The 22,859-nt window shown below is 53.5% G+C and overlaps 1 long non-coding RNA gene across 3 annotated transcripts; it reads right to left on the bottom strand.

Annotated features, from left to right (window-relative positions):
- Positions 1 to 826: 826 nt before the first annotated feature.
- Positions 827 to 21,924, bottom strand: LOC139044899 (uncharacterized). 3 transcript variants are annotated; one of them, XR_011502367.1, is made up of 9 exons: positions 19,624 to 21,924; positions 17,178 to 17,341; positions 13,832 to 13,911; positions 12,749 to 12,872; positions 10,288 to 10,401; positions 8,245 to 8,303; positions 6,794 to 8,010; positions 5,882 to 6,123; positions 827 to 5,342 (listed from the first exon to the last, which is right to left on the bottom strand). It is a non-coding gene; the product is annotated as an uncharacterized lncRNA (long non-coding RNA). The 3 variants fall into 3 exon arrangements; XR_011502366.1 differs by having other exon boundaries at positions 6,794 to 8,303; XR_011502368.1 differs by lacking the exon at positions 6,794 to 8,010.
- Positions 21,925 to 22,859: the final 935 nt, after the last annotated feature.

The following is a 22,859-nucleotide window of genomic DNA, read 5'->3' as shown; positions in this document are numbered from 1 at the left end:
CCCAGCGCCTCACCTGGAACTCCGCCAGCGGCCTCTGCAGGGCCTCCTGCTCTGCTTGAGCTCTTTCTAGAGTCTTCCGCAGCTCTCTGAGTTCAAATTCCTTGACTGGGAGGCCAGGCGAGAGAAAGCCTGCATTTTCTGTTCTTTTTCATCAAAGCCTCCCCTCCGCTTTAACCGCGCCTCACACAGGCAACAGCTGGGCCCCCGATATGTGCAGGTCATCCTCAAAATCCTTTTACATAGAGTTTAGTCCTTTCTCTGATAATGCAAAGGACATCTGTCCACTAGGGAAACATGGCAGACACAGAAAGGAATAAAGACAAACATAACCCCCCTCTTGCCTCCTAGAGACGATCACCATTAGCATCTGTGGGGATCTAGATATGTGTAATTTTACATAGCCGAGATTGTTGGGAAGTTTTGAACACCACAGGTCTTAGAACCCGAAGGCCTGGGTTTAAATCTCAGCTTGGGCACTCACTAGCTGTGCAACCATGGGCAAGTTACTTAACCTCTCTGTGCTGCACTTTCCTCATCTTTAAAAGGAGGTGATACTGTTACCGACCTCATGGTACTTTTCTGAGAATTAAATAAGTTAATTTGTATAAAGGGCTTAGAGCTGTGCTGGCTCATCAGAAGCCCTTGGTTATCTCCATCTGACTATTATTGTTACTTACTGTTGTTCTCCTAGGCGGCACCTTTCTTTTTTTGTCCCACTGAACATTACAAGCTATTGTGTGCCGGAGTCCTGCTCCAGCCGGTAGGGTTTCCTGAGGGATGAACGGCGTCGGCGAAGAAAGAAGTTAGGGTGAGACTGGAAGCAAGGTTTCCAAGTCTGATTTATTCAACGCATTCAAGCACTTATAAAGGGTCCAGGTCATGCGTTTACTATTTCATGGAATTGTCTCAGTACATAATTTTGGCAAACAAAATGGGTACATAAGCATGTCTTGTTACAATGTTAGCACAGTATGTCTGTGAGAAGTAAGCAACCTTTGTTAATTATAGATATTGACCTTTTCTATATGTCTACTAGGCGTCTAGATGTTTAAGAATGATTGCAAAACGGGGTGTAACGTCTAGATTTAGTTCCTCATGGGTCGAATGGCCCTAAGCCTCTATCTTTTATTCCTGTAATAATGAAAGCTGAAGTATTGCAAAGTGCAAGGGGACCAAATACACACAGGCCCTCAGCTCCGTCTGATCGAAAGCCACACAGGCACAATGCTTGGGGTTTCTCTTTTACCATTAACTATTTTATAGGGTTCCCAATCCTCATCATAATCCCAATTCCTCTGTGTCAATATATTATGATATTTCTTTGCAACTTTGTCAAGATCATGAGTTGCCTTAGGAAGGGGTAGTTTTTGCATGCCTCTGCTCCTGGGTGGGTGCCACCATTTACCTTCTGTCCTAACAGGCCTAGGATAATCTCTACCTCCTAGAAGGACCTGAGGAGGGAATATTCTCTTTTGAGGCTGATTATTAGAAGGCTTCCTCCTTGAGGGCTATCCAAATTCCCTTACCGCCTTTCCAGGGGGGGATCAGAACGTTTTTCCCCTCCAGGCTGCTGTTCCCTGAACCTTCCCTAGAAGGCCAGGTTGCATGAGCCTCCTTCCCCTGCGTGGAGAGCTTTTCCCCGAGATATCTCCATGTACAGAAAAAGAACAGCGAGAGCAATATTGCTAAGATTAGTAGCATGAGTAGGACCAGGAGCGGCCGACCGCCATCTTCTGAGGGTCCGCCGTGCATTCCCTCATCTCTCTCCCGGACCGGACCGTTGCCCTTGGGTAGAGGCTTAGCGGACTGGTGGGCGGCTCCCAGCAATTGTGTAGGTTGAGCTGACGAGGATTATAAAACCCAAGATCACCAGCGTTACCAGGGAGTTGCTGAACTTGACTACTCACTTTTCAGAAGTTTAAAGATGAATTCTTGCAAGAAACACAAGTCGAGTGAAGCGAAACTCTTCCCTGGACCCAGGCCTCCGAGTGGAAGCGGGTCAGGACCCTCGACCACCTCCTCCAAGCCCCCTTTGCTCAAATTCTGACCTCGCTCCTCCTCCAGAGGCTGCAGGCGCTTCAAGCACTCAGCAAAATCCTTCTCCAATTCTCCTACAAAGCAATGAAACCCTAGCGATGCTCAGCCCCAAGAGCATGGAATGCGCAGCTCCTCCGGGCCTGGTCCTCTGTCCAGACGCGGGCAGGCCTGTCCCTGCGCCGGGTCCCCAGTCCAGGGGGCAGACAGATATACAAGCAGACCACACTGGGACTGATGCCGGATGGCAGGCAGCAGGGGAGGCCTCCTGGAAGAGGGGGCCGTGACAAGATGGGTGTTTTTTTTCCTAATGGCTTTATTGAGATCGAATTCACATACCATACAATTTGCCCATTTAAAGTGTCCAATTCAAAGGTTTTCAGTATATTCAGGTATGTGCAACCACCACCACTGTCACTTTTAGAGCATATTCATCACCCCAAAAGCAACCTGGTGCCCTGGAGCCATCACCTCCTAAGCACACACCGTCTCCCCCAGCCCTCGGCAGCCGCTCGTCTGCTTTCTGTCTCTCTCGAGCTCCCTCTTCTGGACATTTGATGCGCATGGAATCATGTACTGCGTGGGCCTCTTCGACTGCTGCTTTTCAACGTAATCACGTTGTGAGGGGTCCTCCATCCTGTAGCATCAGGACTTCATTCCTTCTCACGGATGACGACACTCCGCCGTCTGCTGTACCACTTTGTTCATCCTTTATCAGGTGATGGACGTTTGGGCTGTTTGCACTTTGCGGCTATTGTGAATATGGCTGTCATGCGCACTCACACACAGTTTTTGCGTGGACATACCTTTTCTGTTCTCTCGGGAATACACCTGGGAGTGAACTGCTGGGGCACATGGTGGCGCCTTTTGAGGAACTGCTGGTCTGTTTTTCCAAAGTGGTCGCACAGTTTGACATTCCCAGCAGCAGTGAATCGGGGCCATAATTCCCCCCCCATCGTCCTTACCACTTGCTATTATCATTTTGACAGGGTTTTGAAGGATGAACAGGAGTGAGACCGGGCACAAAGGTGGGAAGTTCCTTCTAGGAAAAGGGCAGCTTGAGGGGAGACAAAGGAACGGCAGAGCAGGGGGCCGTGGGGAATGGTCAGAGGTCTGAGATTCCTGGAAAGCAGGTGGGAGGCAGGGACTTGCCGGTACGCACAGCCCCCCAAGCTCATAATAGTAACAGCAGGCGCCCAGAATGTGCCGCTGGCTGGAGGCTGTCACACAGCTAACTCATTTAATCCTAGCACAGCCCTGTGAGGCCTCGGCTCCCCGATTCCTGCACTTGAGGAAGAGGAGACACTTGGGGGCACCTGCCCAAGGTGATAAGGGCAGTAAGAGGCAGCATTCAGGTCCTTCACAGTGATGGGCACGGCCCCCTAAGATGTCACCGAGGCGGAGATGCCTGGCAGCCTCTGCAAGGAGGCAAGGAGCCAGCAAGTGTTGAAACGCTGGAACCAGTGGTTGCCCAGGAGCGGGGAGTGACAGCTGACGGATACGGGTTCCTGTCTGGGTTGATGCAAACGCTCTAACTTCACTACAGTCATGGCCGCACACGTCTGTGAACACTCTAAAAAAATACGCTCTCAGGGGGGAGTTTTACGGCGTGTGAATTAGGTCTCAGCAACGTTCTGAGAAAAGCGAGCTCTGGACCGTGCTCCCGATCTGCTCGGCCCCTGGTTTTGCTGAGAGGAGGTGGAGACCTGGGGATGGGACAGTTCAGGTTCTTCTGGGACGGTGACAGTGGGGGCAGGTGACTCCTGGGCTCACACCTGCCTCGGGGGGGGGGGGTGGTCCCAGGGCAACAAGAGCCACGTGAGACCTGGGTACCTGGGCCGAAGAGATGCGAGGCCAACACCCCCTCCTAGCAGGACAAGCCTCAGAGACCCCAGCGGCCCGAAGCCCTGCTTCCCAGCAATGTCGCAGCAATAAAAGCAGAAACGGCAAAGCTCTCAAGAGCCCGACCACCAACGTAAAGCCTGCAGGCGGTTTAGAGGGAAGATGAAGCGAGGTTTGCCCTCATCTGTTTCCTTTTAAATAAACACTGCAAAGGTTACGCTGGGTCACAGTCACACGCATCTACAACTCCACATCCCGAGCACACGATTTATAGATTCGGAAATGAGCCTCAGTCGTCTCCAGCAGGGAATTTCCATGGTCTGACGCGAGGCATCAGAGCGCACAGGGTGCACTCAGGGCAGGTAAGGAGAGCCATTTGTATGGTCGTTGCCATTGTTCACCTTGAACAAGACATCACTGGACACCGTTTGCTTCTTTCAAACACCAGACCGAACGTTAGCCTTCTGCCCATCTGTGCATCCCTCATCAAACGGTTATGGAGCATCTACTATGGGCCCTGAGGAGTCCTGAACCACACGGCCCCTTCCCTCCAGGAGGGCAGACCAGTGTGTGCCTGTGGGTGTGCACACACCTATGCATGTGTGTGTTGCAGGTGGTGGTGACAGTAGCAGGGATGATAATTACCAAGCAAAGGGTACGTGTGGGAGCCCCGAGAAGGCCCCCCTCCAAGTCTGGGATCAGGAAGGGCTTCCTGAAGGAGGGGACGTCTGGGCCACGCCAGGCCTGCATAAGGCGTTGATGAGCATCCTCACAAGAGCCCTGTGAGGTGGGCAATTTCATCCTCACTTTACAGTTGCGGTAGTGGAAGCACAGAAAGGTCAAGTAGCTGGCCCCAGGTCACTCAGCAAGCACGAGGCAGAGTAGGGGGCTTAAGTCAGATCTATTTCTGTGTTAACATTCAACAATAGGTGGAGAGCCAGCCCTGATGGCCTAGTGGTTAAAGTTCACTGTGCTCTGCTTTGGCAGCCTGGGTTTGTTTCCCGGGCGTGGAACCACACGACTCATCTGTCAGTAGCCATGCTGTGGTGGCAGCTCACATATAAGAACTAGAAGGACTCACAACTAGAATATACAGCTACGTAGTGGGGCTTTGGGGAGAAAAAAGAAAAAAGAGAGGAAGATTGGCAACAGATGTTAGTTCAAGGCGAATCTTTCCCAGCAAAAAAAAAAAAAAAAAAAAGAGTAGGTGGAAAAAAGAAAAAAAAGTCACCCCATAGTCCAGCACTGGACACAACCGTTTCCATTCCTGGAGGATCTTCTTTAGTCCCAGAGCACTGTGATCTCAGTAGTTGTCATCACTGGGGGCAGGCCTGTTTCTATGGGTCTCCTTTCACTTGAACACAAGACGTTTTAACACAGGTTGTTCGTATTAATCCATATACTAGCGTTTCCTTGGGACAGAGCTGTGTCAATTCTTTCTGTGTCCCCAGCCCCGGGCTCAGCGCCTGGGAAGGAATAAGTGCTCCAGAGTTACCTGTTGAATGTATTCATTCATTCATTCAACAAACACACATTGAGTGCGTGCCATGAGAGCCAGGCATGGCGCTAGGCCCAGGGGGTACTCCAGTGAATAAAGGAAGCAGAGATCCCCAAACACGAGGGGCTTATGTTCTGGTGGGAGACAGCAAACAACAACACAAATGGGCAAATGAAAGAGGCTGATAGAAGATGATGGAACGATGGAGAGAAATAAAGCCGGGAAGACCGGGAGGGCAGGAGGTGTGCAACTGTGCAAGAGTGACCAGGGCTGGCCTCCAGGGAAGGCGACAGTTAAGCAAGATCTGGGTGAAGGGAGGGGGCCCTGCAGTGCGTGGACACAGGGCACTGCAGGCAGAGAGCATGTGGTGTCCAGGACCCCCAACCTCTGGAGTCAGGGAGGCAGGGGGCTCCAGGAGGCATGGAGGCCCCCAAGAGGTGGGGCCGGGCAGGTGGGCAAATCTATATGTTGCTTCCTGGATTGCCACCCCCGCCCCAGCACACCCACCTGGCATTAGAGCATTTGCTTAGATCCTGTCTTAACATTAAGTAACAGGGAGTCTGCAGCTGCGGGTCGGTGAACTCCAGTGCAGGTGGAGTCAAGGCCTGCGTTTGCGCAGGAGCAGAGCAGCGCCGGTTACGGGTGGGGTTCTGCAGGTGCTGCTTCCCCAGCAGGTGCTCTTTCTTGTTATGCAGAGAACTGAAGAACTGCTTGCAGGTCCTGCAGTACAGGTCATTGTTTGCATCCCCCTGTGGACAGAACCGATGGCGGGTGACAGGGAGGAGGCCCCGGGGATCCGGCCTTCCCCCAACATAAAACGAGCCTAAAAGGGCCTATGGACTTCACGTGGGCTGGCCGGGTCTGCCAGTCCCTTTCCACCTGGGAAATCACTTGCTGATTTGAGGCTTTTCCCAGCACAGCTGAGAATTTCAACTCATCCCAAGACCCCTGACTGGTCGGGATAGAAAGTGCTAGAAATGTGGCAACGAGGGTACAACACGGAGATTTGAGAATTGGTGGTGTTGGAGAGAGCCCACAACCAATTTTGGGCCTCGCTTATTTTCAAAGAGTTTGCTTTGAAATCCTAAACCAAAATGGACTCTACAACTAACTGACAAAGATCTGTCCTTTATCTAAATAAATATGCACTAACCCTTAGGTGCTTGTGTCTCCATGGAATATTTCTGGAAGATGCCCTAGAAACTGGTCATGGTGGACATCTTGGGATGCAGAGGTGGGGTGGTGGATGTGAGGGACGGGGGCTCTGGCCTGTGAGCAGGACCCACCTCTCATTGTAAGCTTGTGTCCTGTTTGAAATTTTTTTTACCATGCATATATAGTATTTTTTCGTATATGTACTATTTTTTAAATGAAAAATCTAGTTAATTAAGAAACATATAGCTGTATGCATTTGCTTACATTTATTAGTTCAGAGATGTAAAAACTCCCCAAGGTCTGATGAGAGCTGGTTCCTGACTTGGAGTTGATACGTTCCTCCCGGGAGCCGGCCAGGAAATAACCGTGCTCTGGACGCTCTGTTGCTCACCTTTTCTCAGAATTCTCTCCCTTATCAGAGAGGAGCTCCCTCAGCCCGGAGATGAGCCCCGACCTGGGAGACGCCGTTGTGTGATTTCTTCCACGCCCACCGTGAGCCTGTGCTCCACCTCTCACGAGGAGAGCAGAACGAGCCTGCGCAGAGACGGCAGCGAGGGCATCCCCAGGGCTGGGGGAGTTCCGGGGAGAGGAAGGCTGGGGAAGGCTGGGCAGTGAGATGGGAGGACTGTGGGAGGGAACTCACGGAGGGGAGAGAGGGCTGCGGTGCCAACACCACTGAGAAAGGAAGAAAGGGTCTCCGAATGCCCCCTGCGGCCAGGGCCGGGACACCAGAGGGGACGTCCTAGCCACATGCATGCCTTGACACAAAATTCCATACTCTCACTTCTGCTTAAAGAAATACCTTCCTTGTACACTTAATCATGATAGTCCAGGGTGGAAGCTGGGAGCCTGTTAGGTTTGGTGACCTGTTGAACAAGCACGAAGGGACCCAAACTCATTCAGATAATCCCTACTACACCCTCTTTTGCAAGCTGAAGCCAAGATTAGGACCCACTATGGAAAAAAAAACGGATCACAAAGTGTCCAAGATACAGTCAAAGGAAAAACCCAATCAAGGACCATCCACTCTAGATGGCTCTCAATCAAAATGTGAGTCTTCACCTTCTAGAATCAACTCATGTTCCCCTTCAGACTCAACCAGGAGCAACTGAACTGCACAGGGCACCAGGAACTGAGCTGCGGCCAGGGGCCTCCTGGCTGCACGTCCCTTCCTTACCGGACAGAGCACGGCAGCCGCATGAGCACCAAAGGGTGCCGCCTATTTGGTGGACAGAGAAATAAGACATGAAACTACAATAGCAGCTAATATTTTTCCAGCGCCTGTTAAGAGGCAGGCAGAGCTAGAATCAGCCTGACTGGGCCAAAATCCAGGCGTCGGCAGGGCCAGGCCCCTCCGGAGGCTCCAGGGAGAATCTGCTCCTGTTCTCTCCTCCAGCCTCTTCTGGTGACTGACGGCATCCTTGGTTCGTGGCCATGTCACTCCAATCTCTGCCTCTGTGGTCACACTGCCTTCTTCTCTCCTGTGTCAAATCTCCCTCTTGTAAGAACCCGTGTGGCTGCATAACCCCCTATCTCAAGAGCCTTGACGTCGTCACACCTTCAAAGAGGCCCCACCCTTTTGCCATATAAGGCAACATTCATAGGGCCAGGCATTAGAACCTAGACATCTTTTGAGAAAGAACATTTGTCACTTTCCCACACCAAATGAGGATGATTACTTTGAAACCATTCCTCCCCCCCCAAAAAATACTTACGTCAGTTGCTGAGAAGTCAAGGCCCTCGCTCTCAAAGCCACTTCCTGGTGTACTCGTCCCTGATGGAGAAACAAATGGGATCAATTAAAACATTTGTCTCAGAAAAGGGCTCAGCCTGATTTGGGGGGGGGGAGATCAACTCGAGGGGCAGGAGTGTCTTCAGGCTTCTTGCGGGGGGACGCATGTTCGACTTCTGCTGAGGTCTGAAAATCCCCATGAACCAAGAGGGAACACCAGGGGCCTCTGACTTCAAGTTAGAAACACCTGGCCAGGGATGGAATGAAAATTAGAGAGAAACAGGAACAATGAAAACAGTTCATTTTTTATTAGCATGACAGATTCTTAGGTGACATTTAAAAAAATTGTTTATGATATTTTTATAGTAAACTTTGTAAAAGTTACTATGTTTTAAATAAGGCAGTAATACAGCTTATTTGTTTGTTTAAAAACCAAGCTCTGTGGGAGGGGCCTTTCTTTGTAACTCACCAGCTTTTCATGCGGTGACAACCTGCAAACCACCACAAAAGTAAGGCGGCCACGGGACTCAAGCATGACGAAGGATTAAGCAAGATGAGGTGTTCTCTGCTAAGTCTGACAAATGGCATTTTCAGGGAGGAAAACATGAGCAGAGAATGACAGCTGCTCTCAGGGGACCTTGGCCCGAGGTCTCAGGGTGCAGTCTCCCTAGCTCTGACATTCGTGACGAGGACCAGAGGCTTTGCAGCTGCCTCAGAACCATCAGCGACCCCCTTCTTGGCGGGTTGACTGTATCGGCTAATTCTTTTAGGCTAGACCAGTGGTTTCCCAATGGATTATTTTTATCTGCAGGTGCTTGACTGAAAACAAATGTGAGGTGGAAACCCAGTAAGTACAGTGGGCCAGAGTGGAGCTGCCTGTGGACCAACCTGGCCCTCTGGCTGTTTTTGTAAATAAAGTTTTATTGGCACACAGCTACACTCATTTGTGTACACACTGTCTGTGGTTGCTTTCCCACTACAACCGTAGAGGTGAGTGGTTGTGACAGAGACCACATGGCCCACAAAGCCTAAAATATTTACTACCTAGCCCTGTGCAGAAGTTAGCTGATCCCTGCTCTGGATGAAGCTGGGGTGGGGGCTCACGCTCCAGAGCAAAGGGAGGGGGGCACCAAGTATGAACACTTACTGAGCTCTTACCAGGTGCCAGGCACTGAGCACCAAGGTCCCTATGGTTTATGTCACTTGATCTGCACCAAACCCTGTGCCGCACTGTGATCGATAAGACTGCCAATAAGGAAAAAAAAAAAAAAGACGGAAGGAAAGTGCTCTCTGTGGCGAAGGCATGCATGGTAAGTAGACAATAGATGGAGTTCCCTTCTTCACCTTAGGCTGGGATTCCCAGAGGCGGGCCCTGACACAAGGATTTTGGTCCAAGTGGTTTTTTTGGGCAGTGATCCCAGGAAATGCTGGTAGGATGTGGGGAAGTGAGTCAGGGAAGGGAAGAAAGCCAGCATAGGGTGCCTTGCCCAGCAGGGGTGGCTACAGTCAATGGGGCGCAGTCCCATGGGAGCCTCCGGGGGGCGCGTGGACTACACCTCAGTGTTGTCAGAGTGGGGCCGGGGTATTTATCCACCAACTTCAGGCGCCCTGGATAGCGGATGCTTGGCATGTTAACCCCCAGCACATGTGCTGCGCCTCAGGGCGAACAATGCCCGGGTCTGCAGCAGGCCGCTGATGGCGCGTGGGGAAGCTCCAGCCCACCCCGGCCAGGCCCCACTCACCACACAGCGCCTGTGCCTTGTGCGCTGCCTGCCTTCGCAGGAAGGCTCGGTAAGCCTCGGAGCTCTGGTAGGCTCCCAGCTCGCGCATGTAGCGCTGCTTGTCCTCATCCGCCTCGTAAATATACCACTGGAAGAAGGGGCACAGGGATTCTGAGACTCTCCTGGTCTGGGAGGCTGGGGGTGTCCTCTTGTCCAACTTGCTTTGGATTCATTAGGAGGGTCCCCAGAAGCTACTGCCCAGGTTCTGCTTGCACACCTCCAGGGATGGGGACCTCACTACTTACCAGCAAGGTCATTCCTTGTTTGAAAGATGCTGACAGTACAGAAGGTTTTCCTTCCAATCAGCTGAAACCTTCCTCCCTGTGGTCTTCACCATTCTGCCACGTGTGGTCTGAGGACTGCAGAGCAGGGTAGCACTATCAGCCCCCTCCTGAGGGACATCACACTTCTCTTCAATTACCACTCATGCAAACGTCAGTGCCTTCCCCTCTGCAGGGTCCTGGGTTGGGTACTGGTGGCAAGAGATGAGTTGGACCCAGCCCACTGCTCCTGGTTTCCCTCCACTGATAACACCTGTCTCGCCTTTCCTGCCCTGGGCAAACCTTACTTACCCTTCAAGATCCATCGCGGAACATTTACCTCCTGACACTCTTTCTCTGATGCCCCCAGGCTGGGCGAGACACTCCCACACCAGGGGTTAGGTGCCTCCTGGAGTCCCCCAGCCCCTGGTACAGACCTGTGTCCCAGGGACCCCTCACCCTGGATTGCATGTGTCCACTTCGGGGGTCCTGACCCCCTAGACCATGAGCTCCTGAAGGCAGGGACTTTGATTCCCCTCCAGGCACAGAGGCAGCACCAGGCCAGCCTGGTGTAACCAGGGACAACTGGAGGGGGGTATCGGCAAAAGTTTGCCCTGAGAACACCTGTCAGATCATTCATATTCACAGTGATTATTTACTTTGTGCACCTGGTAATTTGAAACAATCATCTTAAGTAAAAATAATTTTAAAAAGCATTGATGTGTTGGGCTGGTCCTGGTTAAACTGGAGCGGCCAGTCCCTTGGATGGCCTCTTCCTCAGGTTCTGGACCCTCTTTCCACCTGGCGTGTGGCGCACGGCCTCTGTCCCATACCTGCAGGGACTTGAGGCCCACTGAGGGGACAGCTGATAACAGTGTAAGGCAGGCTTTGAACTTGGCTTTGGAGGACCTCCGGCACGGCAGCTGGGGAGAGGGAGGGTGAAGGATTTGAGAGATCGTGAAAAGAGCTCAGAGACGCCGTAAAACCTGGGATCGGAGGTTTTGCCCCTCACTGCCCCCTAAGAGCTGCGCTGTGCTTTGCAATCACCATGCTTATTTGCAGAGCCAGCTGTAGTCTTGTCTCAGCTGCTCGGACTGGAACGTTAGGGGCTTAAGTCATTGCAACAGGTGGGGCCTAACCTTGCCATCCTCATGCAACTTAACCACAGTAGCTTTGCTCTGATCTGTGTTACATGTTAGCATGCGTGTAAGCACGCAGGAGTGAGTGTGTGAGGGGCACTTCTTCACCACTCCCGATGTTTCTGTACGGAGGGAGCTCCCTCAGCGTCACCCTGCTGGCCTCTCTTGCACCACCCTCCCCTCCACGGTGGCAGCAGGGGCTTATCTGAGTGGTAAATTGGGAGCCAGACCAGAAATGCCCGGTGGAGCCCCTCCCTCTCTCCTCTGCCCGGGGATGTGCTGGCTGGCAGAGAGCAAGGGCTCTAGACTGCTCTAGGCATGTGGTCATGGGCCTGTCCTGACCAGGGCGGCCGGGAGTTGTCCAGTTGTCTGACTGGCTACTGGATCTATTTCCTAATTGGTTGCAAACCCGGGTAGGAAGGAGAGGGGTGTTATTAATTGACAGTCCCCCAAATCAGCATTTCTCTGTAATAGTTAATTTGAAACAAGGGTTTTCTATGGCCAAAACAAGTTAAAAGTGCAGAGGTTAAAGAAGTTCATCTCAGGGTCTTTGCATCTGACCCAAAGAAATGACACTCTGGAGGCAGGGAGCTGTTCTGGGGTCAAACTTAGAAGGGGTGAGGGAGGGCTTTGGGTAGGAGGTGACGTTGGAGCAGGCATTTTGTGATCAGCGTGGCTGAAATGAACAGTGTGGGGAGGGAGCGGCAGGAGTTGGTGTTGGATATGTCTGCCGTGTTAAAAGGGCTTTGGTTGCATCCTGTAAGCTGGTGCTTCCTCCCCTGGGGCCCCAGAACACAATTCCACAGGAGGTGAACAGATGCTCTGTGAAAAAGGGTTCCGTGGCAGAATTAGTCTGAGAAATCCCTTGCAGTGGAGACGACACGTGGAGACCCTCAGGCCCCTGACGGACTCAGCTGTCTCTCCCTCCGCAGCCTCACTCCAGGAGAGCACAGACCACGTCTGAAACCTCTTTTAAGTGAACAAAATCACATTAAATTCTCCAAAAACTTCCTGCAGAGGGAAAAATCTATTTCACTTTATTTATCCCAGAGTTTCCTTAAACTTATGAGACAATTTACCTGTGTTTCATGCATTAGCCATTCTCCCCAGCACAGTTTGGGAGATGGTGGATGCCAAAAGCAATAGTGAACCAGTAATTCTTTTAAGGGGTGCGGTGAGAGGCACCCCATGCCTGCATTCCAGAAAGTTCCCTTGGTTCCAGTGTGAAAAGGTGGACAAGGAAGGAAGAGCCCCTAAGCGAGGCTGCAGACGGCTTCTCTCCTCATTCGAGGCAGAAAGCGACTTACCCGCTTTTTCTCATGAGACAGCTGAGCCCACTGCACAGCCAGCATCTTCGTGATTTCCGTAAAAGGCAGATCTGGGTGCTCGGCCCTCAGCTGACTTCTCTGCTCGTTTAGGAAGATAGCGTACCTGCGCCAGGAATGGAACGAACACAACAGCTCTGGGCAGCCGGCTGGGACGGCAGTCAGCCGGGTCTGCTGCAGCTCCTGCCATTTTCTGGTTTTCATAAAAATAAATAGCCATGAGGTTGACCATATTTTTAATCTAACCATTAAGAGGGGAAAATGACTGGTTTATCCAGAGACTGGTGAAAGAGGAAGGAGCCAGAAGAGGCCCCCTGCGGGAGGGGCATGAGACACATGAAGACTGGGTGGGCAAGGCACTCATCCCACAGGAGCCTCAGTTTCCTCCTCTGTGTAATGGACGTAATGCCAGCTGCTCACAGGTGTTACGTGGCCTGCATGCTCCAGGTACAGGCCCTCCCACCCTCCTGAAGAAGAAGGATTCATGTCCAGGGAGAGGGGGAGGGGCGTTGGAGTTAAGACAATACAGTCTTGGGACCAAGAGGCCCACCCACAGGTATTACATGATAAAGACCCTCACTCTTAGGAACGTGGAAACCCTGAGGATAAAGAGAAGAGCTTGCAACCTTCCAGAAGAGCAAGGTGACCTTGAGAGCAGTGGGAAGTGGCTGGTGTGGACCACTCTTCTGCATCCCAAGATGCCAGGGGACAAGGGACAAAGTCTCAGGGCACTGGGAGGGGCGTTTCGAGCCTTGATGAAGGTTAACCAGCTCTTAGAGGCCCCGGAGCCCCCATTTCTGTAAGCCTGGAAGGGATACCAGACCCCTGGGCCCCACAGCCATCCCCTTTCCTGTCTGTGACCCAAGCCCAGCTCTCCTTTGAGCATCAGAACACTGTTATAGCTGAGAGAACTAAACAGCCGGCCCTCAGGCCCTGTGGTGTGAGGCCCCCTAACAATCCAGTTTCCTAAAAACTGGATAAAAGCTGAGATGGGCCCGAGGCCACACTCGGCACGGCACAGTCACATGTGACCTTAACCCTGGTCAGGTCATCGGCCTGTCTTACCCTGTCGTAGGAGCGCGGGGAACAGAAAGGTCCCTCAGGGGCTTCCTTTTCTTGCCTTTGGGCCAGCCCCCTCTCCTTTTCTGAAAGAGAAATACCACAGAGGGAAACCTCGATGGTCAACAATGGTCTACCACGTTTGCGTCACAGTCAACAATGTAAACCATAGACTGGTGTCTTCTCTGTGCTTCGCCCACGTGGCCTCTAACCTCCCAGCAACTCTGCAGAGTGGCCGTGATCGTCCCTGAAGATGGGGGAACCGAGTCACAGAGAGATGCCATCACTGCCCCAGAGTCCACAGCAGGTGAGCGAGCCCGGATGTTCCCTCCCACTGTGTGATGACTGAATAATGGTCATTGAGTGCAATCAAGAAAGCAATCCAGGGGGGCTGGCCCCGTGGCCGAGTGGTTAAGTTCGCGTGCTCCGCTGCAGGCGGCCCAGTGTTTCGTTGGTTCGAATCCTGGGCACGGACATGGCACTGCTCATCAAACCACGCTGAGGCAGCGTCCCACATGCCACAACTAGAAGGACCCACAACAAAGAATATACAACTATGTACTGGGGGGCTTTGGGGAGAAAAAGAAAAAAAAATAAAATTAAAAAAAAAAAAAAGAAAGCAATCCAGGGCCAGCCCTGGTGGCCTAGTGGTTAAGTTTGGCACACTCTGCTTTAGCAACCCAAGCTCGGTTCCTGGGTGCAGACCTACACTGCTCTGTTAGTGGCCATGCTGGGCTGGCAGCCCACATACTAAAAAATAGAGGAAGATTGGCATGGATGTTAGCTCAGGGCACATCTTCCTCAGGAAAAACAAAAAGCAATCTGAGGCTTAAATAACTAGGTTACCAGGAGGATGAGGCTAGCCTCGGCAGTGGGGGACAGGGGTCAGATGGTCGACATCTGAGCTTTACTGACACACAGCCTGGGTTCACATCTCAGCTCTGCGACTTACATGCCATGTGGCCTTAGGCAAATTAGTAACATCCCTGTGCCTCAGTTTCCCCACTTATAGAACAGGGATCATAATAGTTGTTACCTTGTGGGTTGCAGTGAGGATTAAATGTGTTCATATTCATGTAGTTCTTAGAACAGAGCCAGGCATACAGTAAGTGCTCACTAAGTGCAGGCTGCTGTGATCGGATACAGAACCTTCTCCCCCTGAAGCCAGCTCTCGGGAGGGAAACCCAAGCCGCAGGCTCAGCCTCCCACTCATCGCATTCCTTGGTTCACGGGCAGAGCCTGAGCCCTTGCTGTCATCGGGGCCCTGTGCCACACTCGGAGGCTGGAGGGTTCTTCACGGACAGGCCCCGCTCTCAACAGCTCATCATCTAACGGCAGAGCCTGACTTGTACATAAATAATCATGACAATTTATCATAGGAGTTAGGGGTTACAGAATGACAGCCTGGATGCCCTTGCCTTCAGTACTCACTTTCAAAGGTTCATACACCAAACACATGCTTGTGCCCACAATGGTATAGAGTGATCAAAATATGGCCTTGAAACCTCTGTTTCAGCTTTCCCGTTTTCAAAGCCCCCTCCCAGATGTGACAATTTTGGCCTTCCCAGGGCCAGGAGATACAAAGCTGGTCAGCGGCCCAGCAGGCCTGCTGGGTGCAGATCTGGCACTGCCACAACCAGAGACCAGATGTTCTGGGGACCATGTGACAGAGGAGGTCAGGGCAGCACCTGGCTTTCGGGGCTTCAGCAGTAGGAGGGCCGAGCTCGGGCCAGGCAGAGGCCACCAGCCAGGGTAGCAACCACGTGTGTTAACGAGATAGAGCCACAGAGGAAGGTCCAGGCACACAGTAGGTGCACAATAATGACACTCCCCCTCGTTCACTCCTGTGCGTAGACTACGCTGGTCCCTGGAGTCTGAAAGCAGACAGTCCTTTCAGGACCCTGGAGAGCTCCTGGCACCGAGGTTGGCACTGATTTCGCAGCATAAACACTGAAAGCGACCACAGTTTCCCTAGTGCAGTTTGTGGGGCTCTCCAACGCACATGCCCCTGAATGGGAGTCTCGCATTCCCCAGTCGAAGCAAGTAGCATCACCCCGCGCCACAGGAGGACTCTCAGAAAGATGACGCGACTTGGCCACTGAGTGGCAGTGCCACGCTGGAGCCAGGAGCACACCGCGGACCCAGAGCTGCCTGAGGGCAGGTGGGACGTGGGCCAGGTCACCTCTGGCTCGCGTTGCAGTGGCACCTCCTCTCTTCCTGCTCAGCTCCTCTGCTGCAGCACAGAGGGAACGTTGTTTGTTTTTTAAAATTAGAGGAACTATTTTCATGTATCTTATTGTTCTTCTCGATATTCTAGTATTCTAATAAGTCAAAAAATCAAAATAAATGTGCTGATGATTTTACTGCCATCCTTGGCCCTTTGTTTTAGCTTCTTTAAAAGAAAACCCTTCCTGAGTGTTTTCTTAGTTTGCCCAGAAACCATAGTTACTGAGACAAAGACACTTGAGGAGGCCGCAGGGACTCCTGAAGCATTTTGTTCTTGCTGAATTTCTCACACAGGATTTCTACCAAATTGACTCTGCCCTTAATAGAGCTACGTACACAGGGAGCTGAGCACGAGCACAGGGTGTTACTACGTGGAGAACATTTCCCACACACATGAGGGCATCAGTTAAAAAGGAAAAGCAGAAGCAGAACACGACTGAGTGAGCAAAGGCTGATTAAAAACCTGTAGCCAGCGGCAGAGCAAAAAATCAGCTGGGGGCAAAATTCAAGGGAAAAAACCCTTTGTAAAAAGACTCTTGACCAGCACAGATCCTTCATGTTCAAATTGCAACAGACAGTAAATTTTGGATTTTTGGTTTTATAAACAGAATTTTCTGTTACAAAGAAAACCTCCTCCGGGAGTCAGCAGGAGGTGGCAGAGCTGGGATTCTAATACCCGGCTTCAAAGCCAGCCTCTTCCTACTTAGTCCCCACTGTGCCCTCCACGCCACTCCTCACCAGTTGCTTTCCCCACGCAGAACACGGATTGGGGCTGCCCCCCAGGGGAGAACTGCTCACCCCACCCTAGAACCTTCACCAGCAACCCCAAGTCTCCTGGAGCATTTAGGCTCAGGATCCAGACTCTCTGAGCTCAAATCCTGCTCTGCTATTTACTGTGTGACCCTGGGCAAGTTCCTTGACTTCTCTGTGCCTCAATTTCATCCCCATTGAAAAGTGGGGATAAAAATACCAACCTCACAGCGTTGCGAGGGTTGGAAGAGACAAAGCACAGGAGTGCCCCGCCCAGAGCTGAGCACAGAACATGATGACCATGCAGCTGTTAGCACTCAGTTATGGAGCCAGCACCGCATGTGAGGCCCTCCGTGCCGGCCTGGACAGCACTTACCTTTCGTTCCTCCGTGTCCTGCTCCTTGGGGTCCCTCTGGTTGGCCAGCACGACTTGTTGCACAGGCAGAGACGCCAGGTCCCGGCAGTGGGCCTGGATCACGGAGTTCCCGGGGGGCAGGCCACCTGGTCCATCTGGAGATGGGAGAAGGAATTCTGCAGGCACTGGAACAGCAAGGAACGGCCGTAGAAGGTCAGAGATGTGGAAATTAGCACCACCGCTAGAGTCTGTCCAGCCCAGGCACTCTGCGATGTGACGTTTGCATTTTCAAATTCTCGCAGTGACGGCCAATGCCTGAAAACTCAGTTGGTGGTCACTTTTCTGGGGCACAAACGTTAACTACACAGGGGGTTGGCACAGAGAATCACATCACTCCCAGTGAGCAGGTGCAACTGAGGGCCCGGGCCTGTCTCTCGTGCCCTGCTCTGCTGGACTCGGCTCATGGCCCCTCACCCATAAAGCGTCATGGCTAAAAGCGTGGGCTCTGGGCCCGACTACCGGGGTTCAGAGTCCAGCTCCCATGACTCAGCTTCGCAGCATCAGCAGCACACTTCAGCCGCGGGACCACGGTTTTCTCTTCATACACGAGGGCAAATTTCAGACTACTTCACAGGGTTGTTGAAAGGCCGGCTCACCGACAGGTACTTACAGGATGCCTGCTGGGTGCTGGGCACGGCAGACATCAGTGCACGTGCACACAGAAATCCAGTCCCTCTGGAGCTTACATTCTGGGGAGAGGATTAAATTAGACCCTGCAGAGTCCTCAGAACAGCTCATGGCACCTCGTAGGCTCTCGGTAAATTCACCGTTATTTTAGTGGCACTTTAAATTGGCACATTTGCAGAAATCTATGCCTCGAGAATGTTGAGAGTGTCAACTGTGGGCATGTTAGCCCCCGATTCCCCGTGAGGGAGCAGGACGGTAATGATGGCCCCGTTCTACAGATGGAAGGGAGGCGGGAATGGGCCATCACATAGCTCAGGTCTGTTAGGTGCATGCACGGCCTACGTGCACACATGGGCCCGTGTATAAATGGGGAAACTGAGGCACAGGGAAGCAGAATGATTACCCAGAATCACAGGTAGGAAAGGGCAGGCGAGACAGGAACCCCGTCTCCCGGCTGCCAGTGCTGGGGTCTGTCCCTCCCCGATCCTGCCTCTGCTGTGTCTCCTCATGCCGAGGGGAAGGTAACAACCCTCAGGGTACCAACCTCATGTGACCTCATCAGGATCCCATTGAGTGTTACTTAATGCCACCACGCGGGAATGCCCCCTGCCAAACTGCCCCCAACACCCAGCGAAGAAAGACAGGAAGGAGCCCTCTGACTTCTAAATAGGGTGTTCTGTCACCAATTCCAGTGTGCGTGTGTGTGTGTGTGTGTGTGTGGCGGGGAATCCCCACACCACTCCCAATTCCCTGGACACCAACTGAATGTCCTGTAATTGAACTCAGTTCCGACATCCTCTACCTGGAGCGAGCATCAGACTCTGCAGGTTAAGGGCTCAGTCCCACAAGACGCTGCCCTCCACCTCAGATGCCAGTTGCGAGTCCAGGCTGTGACCTGTGCTTCTGACTGACTAACTACCAACTGGAGGTTCCCACGACCCCCTCAGCTCTGGGTGCCAACTGCAGGTCCCAGGTGTCACCTGTACTTCCGACCCATGACCACCTCCTTGGGTTTGATTAATTTGCTAGAGCGGCTCACAGAACTCAGAGAAATATTTACTTACTGAATCACTGGTTTCTTATAAAGGATCTAACTCAGGAACAGACGGATGGAAGAGATGCACAGGGTGGAGTATGGGGGAAGGGCACGGAGACCCCACGCCCTCTCCAGGGCGCCACCCTCCCAGCACCTCCACGTGTTCACCCACCCGGAAGCTCTGGAGCCCCATCCTTCTGGGTTTTTATGGAGGCTTCAATATACAGGCACGATCGACTACATCATTGGCCATCAGTGACTGATTCAGCCTCCAGCCCCTCTCCCCTCCTGGAGGTCTGGGGGTGGGACTGAAATAACAAGACACCTTTATGGCTCTCATCACTTAGGACATTTCAAGGATTTTAGGAGCTCTGTGCCAGGAACAGGGATGAAGACCCAATATATATTTCTAACTATAAATCACAACATCCTCTCAGCTTCCTGGGGAGAGGAAATGTAGCAAATAGTGATGACCAAACCCAGAGCTCCAGAACTTTCCTGGCCTGTACCCATTTCTGTATCCACATGGCCAAGGCTGGTCAAGGCCTTGTTGTCCATCACTGGGACTGATTCAAGGGGGATCCACGAGGTGATGGTAAAAGATAGAGCTCGCCCCTCCAGCACCCAGTGCCCTCCCTGGAGGCCGCCACTGTTGGGGGGCTCTTCACATACCCTTCCAGAGCCAGTCTCCGCATTTACAAACACTTTGGTCCCCCCAAACAATGGCAAACTGGTTGTGCTGACCTTAATTTGCGTCTTTTGTTGACTGTGTCTTGGAGCTCTTTCTGCCCACTTAGAGCCACTGAATTCTGGGGGAAGGTGCATCATTTTCCACGGAGTGGATGGGCCGTGGTGCATTTAGCAGCCCCTAGTAATGGATGCAGGTTATTCCTGGTCTTCGAACACGTGGCGTTTCATGCATGCAGTGAGCTTTCCAGGAGTTGGGTCACTGCGTCAAAGGGCCTGTGTGTTTGTAATCCAGAAAGACCCTGGCTGGCACACTGCCTTCCGTGGGGCTCGACCCATTTCATGCCCACCACCAGTGTAGGCCTCGCCTTCCTCCCAGGGGTCCCCGTCTCTGGGCCCATGGGCGAGAGTCCCACCACCTCCTCTGCTCACACTCTTCTGTAGCCTCCCCTGACTTCAGCATACGGTCCAGGTCCCAGCCTGGCATTCGAGGGTCCAGGAGGCTGGGCCCTCACGTCTCATGCAACCCCACTCTAATCCAACTTATATCACCAGCTCTGAAAGGTGGGCATCAAAATGCACAAGGATCAGACACTTCACGCATATCATCCCACTTCATCTTCAGTCTGACTCTTATCACCATGGCGATATCCACAGGTGGAGAAAGTTCAGAGAGGTCAGTGCCCTTCCCAAGTGTCCATAACAGGGTAGGGGCAGATGGGACCATCCACCCTGAACTGCCTACTCTTGCTATCTCCCCAGCCACCTTGCAGACAAACAGAAATCCTCTCCCATCCAGTGCAGCCCGACGTGTGTCTTCAGATGCCCTCACCCTGCTGGGCTCGTGGCCCCCTTTCCAAAGGTCCCAGTGCAGCCAGGCAGCAGGAGGAGCCCATTCGAGAGACAGCTCTCAGCTCATTCATTCAGTCAGTGGACAGACATAAGGACCCGGGTGGGACAGAGTAGCAGGCCCCAGGCAAGGGCTGCAGAAACAGCAGCGGGCAAGAACACAGCCCACAAGGTCAATACCAAGTCTTAGGTTCCCTGGAGGGCAAAGCCATGGTGATCGCTTTGCCTAATGCCCTCATTTTAAGTAGGAGTAAACTGAGGCTCAGGAATGCTCTATGTCTGGCTCAGGATCTCCAATCGAGAGAGGTGGGGGCTACCCTGGAGCCCCAGCATCCCCACTGGCTGGACAGCACAGTGAGCACACCTGTGACTCAGCTGGAAGGTCTGGCTTCCCAGCCAGCTGTGCCACCTCTCAGCCACATCATCACTTGGTGCCTCCGTTTTCTCACCTGTAAGATGAGGCTACTAAGAGGGGGCCACTGAGGAATGACACAGTTCTTACAGTGCCTGGCACCCACAGCCAGGAACCGCTGTTATGCTGACGTCAGTCTGTGTTGGACGTGAGAATACAGTCCATGAGTTCAACTTTAGGCCCAAAGGTCACTTGCCCTCCGGTGATGGAAACACATTAGCCAGGAGCGAATTTTGCAGTTTTCGCTTAACTGCCATACAACGTGGGAAACGGAATTTTCTGCATAAAGGAAGGTTCTGGACCTGAACTTTTCCAGCACCAATTTGCATGCTTGACGCTGAAGCTCTGACACCCACCGACCCGGGCTGAACCCTGGTTACACCCAGAACGACCCGTGGGGCCGCGTTCAAGTCACTGAATGCCCTCTGTTCTCACTGCGGGGATGGGACGTCCGGCTCCCAGCTCGCCGCGGGCGTCACACGGACAGGCGAGCGCAGGTTCGCCGAGCCCGGGCCGGGGCCCAGTGCGCCCCACCAGGCCACTGCTCTTCTGGCCAGAGTCGCCCGCTGACCGCGCACCCCACGCAGCGGCCGCGACCACAGCGTTGGGCCCGGATTGCAGGCCGGCCCGGAGCACGAGGCTTCAGCACTGGCAGCCACGGACGGCGCCAGGCCCGCGGGGAGGAGGTCACGGCGGTGGGGGGCGCAGGCCCGAATCCGTGCCGGGCCTGGACGCCGCCGGGCTGGGCTGCACCGGGGCGCCCGGACCCCGTCCCGGGGACGACCCCACACTCCCCGGGTGCGGAGCGCGCGCGACAGGCGGAGGGGGCCGCCCGTCCAGCCACTGACCCGCAGCCTGGCCGCAGTCCCGCTGCATGGCGCCTGCCAGCCTGGGCCGCCGCCCCGCGCCCGCCGCTCCGATCGCCCCACCCGGTGCGCCCGCCCGGCGCCCTCCGCTCCGCCCCGCGCGGTGGGCTGACCCGCAGGAGGGGCAGGGCCACGGCCGGCGGTCCCCGAGCCACTGCGGGTCCCTGGGCGCCGGCTTGCCCAGGGCCAGAGTCCCAGCCGCGCAGGGCGCTCCGGCTCCGGGCTTTCCGAGCTGCCCGGGCCCGGGCAGGGACAGCGCAGGGCCAGGGAGAGGGGAGGAGGGGAGGAGGGGAGGGGAGGGGAGGAGGGGAGGGGAGGGGAGGGGAGGGGAGAGAGGAGGAGGGGGGGAGGAGAGGGGGAGGGGAGGGGAGGGGCGGGGGAGGAGGGGAGGGGAGAGAGAAGGACGGTAGGGGGGAGGGGGAGGGGAGGGGAGAGAGAAGGACGGTAGGGGGGAGGGGGAGGGGAGGGGAGGGGCAGGGGGAGGAGGGGCGGGGAGGGGAGGGGCGGGGAAGAGAGGAGGGCCCGGCAGCCCCGCCCCGCGCCCCCCGCCTCTGCCGGAGCCTGTCCCTCGCCGCCCCCGCAGTTACATAAGTGCGCCCAGTTGGCGAGAAAGCTGATCAGCGAAGCTCATCTTTAAATTACTTATATGTCTTTTAATATTTTCACATCATACAAGAACGCATACATTATCGCTGTGGCGAAATTAGAAAATTCAGAGCACACCCTCTCCCGGAATCCAGCCCTTCAAAAACCACCTGTTAACCCACTGGTGTGCCTCTTTTACGTTCAAAAGATTCAAAATATAACTTCAAAGATAATTCTTAAACATTTAGAAATAGCCACGAGCTCCACCCCCTCCTTCCAATGGCAACTCTTCCGTGGTGGCATGTTCCCTTCCCTCCTGTCAGGTGGCCCGAAGGTAACCATGGGCTTCACAGGCTCTCTGTGGGTAATTTTAGAGACGGCGGTTCCTGGAGCCAGACGGTCTAGGTTCCTCAGCCTAGCTCTGCGGGGTGACCTTGGGCTGGTTACTTCACCCTTCGGGGCCACATCTTTTGGTCTGTTAAGTAGGAATAATAATAGTGCCTATTACATAGGACGGTTGAGAAATCAAAGAGATAATGCTCCTGAAGGACGTCGGAGGCACTCAACAAATATCTTAGCTA

The sequence above is a fragment of the Equus asinus genome, chromosome 3 (genome assembly GCF_041296235.1).
Source record: "Equus asinus isolate D_3611 breed Donkey chromosome 3, EquAss-T2T_v2, whole genome shotgun sequence".
Lineage (NCBI taxonomy): Eukaryota > Metazoa > Chordata > Mammalia > Perissodactyla > Equidae > Equus > Equus asinus.
This window is presented reverse-complemented; position numbering and strand designations above follow the sequence as displayed.